This window comes from Phocoena phocoena, chromosome X, assembly GCF_963924675.1.
Source record: "Phocoena phocoena chromosome X, mPhoPho1.1, whole genome shotgun sequence".
Taxonomy (NCBI): domain Eukaryota; kingdom Metazoa; phylum Chordata; class Mammalia; order Artiodactyla; family Phocoenidae; genus Phocoena; species Phocoena phocoena.
Window position 1 is genome coordinate 32,573,310 of NC_089240.1, and position 1,672 is coordinate 32,574,981.

A 1,672-nucleotide genomic window follows, 5' to 3' on the forward strand; every position below is an offset into this window, starting at 1 on the left:
TTTCATTCATTTCTGATCTGATTTTTATGATTTCTTTCCTTCTGCTAGCTTTGGGGTTTTTTTGTTCTTCTTTCTCTAATTGCTTGAGGTGCAAGGTTAGGTTGTTTATTCGAGATGTTTCCTGCTTCTTAAGGTGGGCTTGTATTGCTATAAACTTCCCCCTTAGAACTGCTTTTGCTGCGTCCCATAGGTTTTGGGTCGTTGTGTCTCCATTGTCATTTGTTTCTAGGTATTTTTTTATTTCCTCTTTGATTTCTTCAGTGATCACTTCATTATTAAGTAGTGTATTGTTTAGCCTCCATGTGTTTGTATTTTTTACAGATCTTTTCCTGTAATTGATATCTAGTCTCATGGCGTTGTGGTCGGAAAAGATACTTGATACAATTTCAGTTTTCTTAAATTTACCAAGGCTTGATTTGTGACCCAAGATATGATCTATCCTGGAGAATGTTCCATGAGCACTTGAGAAAAATGTGTATTCTGTTCTTTTTGGATGGAGTGTCCTATAAATATCAACTAAGTCCATCTTGTTTAATGTATCATTTAAAGCTTGTGTTTCCTTATTTATTTTCATTTTGGATGATCTGTCCATGGGTGAAAGTGGGGTGTTAAAGTCCCCTACTATGAATGTTTTACTGTTGATTTCCCCTTTTATGGTTGTTAGTATTTGCCTTATGTATTGAGGTGCTCCTATGTTGGGTGCATAAATATTTACAATTGTTATATCTTCTTCTTGGATCGATCCCTTGATCATTATGTAGTGTCCTTCTTTGTCCCTTTTAATAGTCCTTATTTTAAAGTCTATTTTGTCTGATATGAGAATTGCTACTCCAGCTCTCCTTTGGTTTCCATTTGCATGGAATATCTTTTTCCATCCCCTTACTTTCAGTCTGTATGTGTCTCTAGTTCTGAAGTGGGTCTCTTGTAGACAGCATATATAAGGGTCTTGTTTTTGTATCCATTCAGCCAATCTGTGTCTCTTGGTGGGAGCATTTAGTCCATTTACATTTAAGGTAATTATCGATATGTATGTTCCTATTTCCATTTTATATATTGTTTTGGGTTCGCTACTATAGGTCATTTCCTTCTCTTGTGTTTCGTGTCTAGAGAAGTTCCTTTAGCATTTGTTGTAAAGCTGGTTTGGTGGTGCTGAACTCTCTCAGCTTTTGCTTGTCTGTAAAGGTTTTAATTTGTCCATCAAATGTGAATGAGATCCTTGCTGGGTAGAGTAGTCTTGGTTGCAGGCTATTCTCCTTCATCACTTTCAGTATGTCCTGCCACTCCCTTCTGGCTTGTAGGGTTTCTGCTGAGAGATCAGCTGTTAACCTTATGGGGATTCCCTTGTGTGTTATTTGTTGTTTTTCCCTTGCTGCTTTTAATATGCTTTCTTTGTATTTAAGTTTTGACAGTTTGATTAATATGTGTCTTGGCGTGTTTCTCCTTGTATTTATCCTGTATGGGACCCTCTGTGCTTCCTGGACTTGATTAACTATTTCCTTTCCCATATTAGGGAAGTTTTCAACTATAATCTCTTCAAATATTTTCTCAGTCCCTTTCTTTCTTTCTTCTTCTTCTGGAACCCCTATAATTCGAATGTTGGTGCGTTTCATGTTGTCCCAGAGGTCTCTGAGACTGTCCTCAGTTCTTTTCATTCTTTTTTCTTTATTCTGCT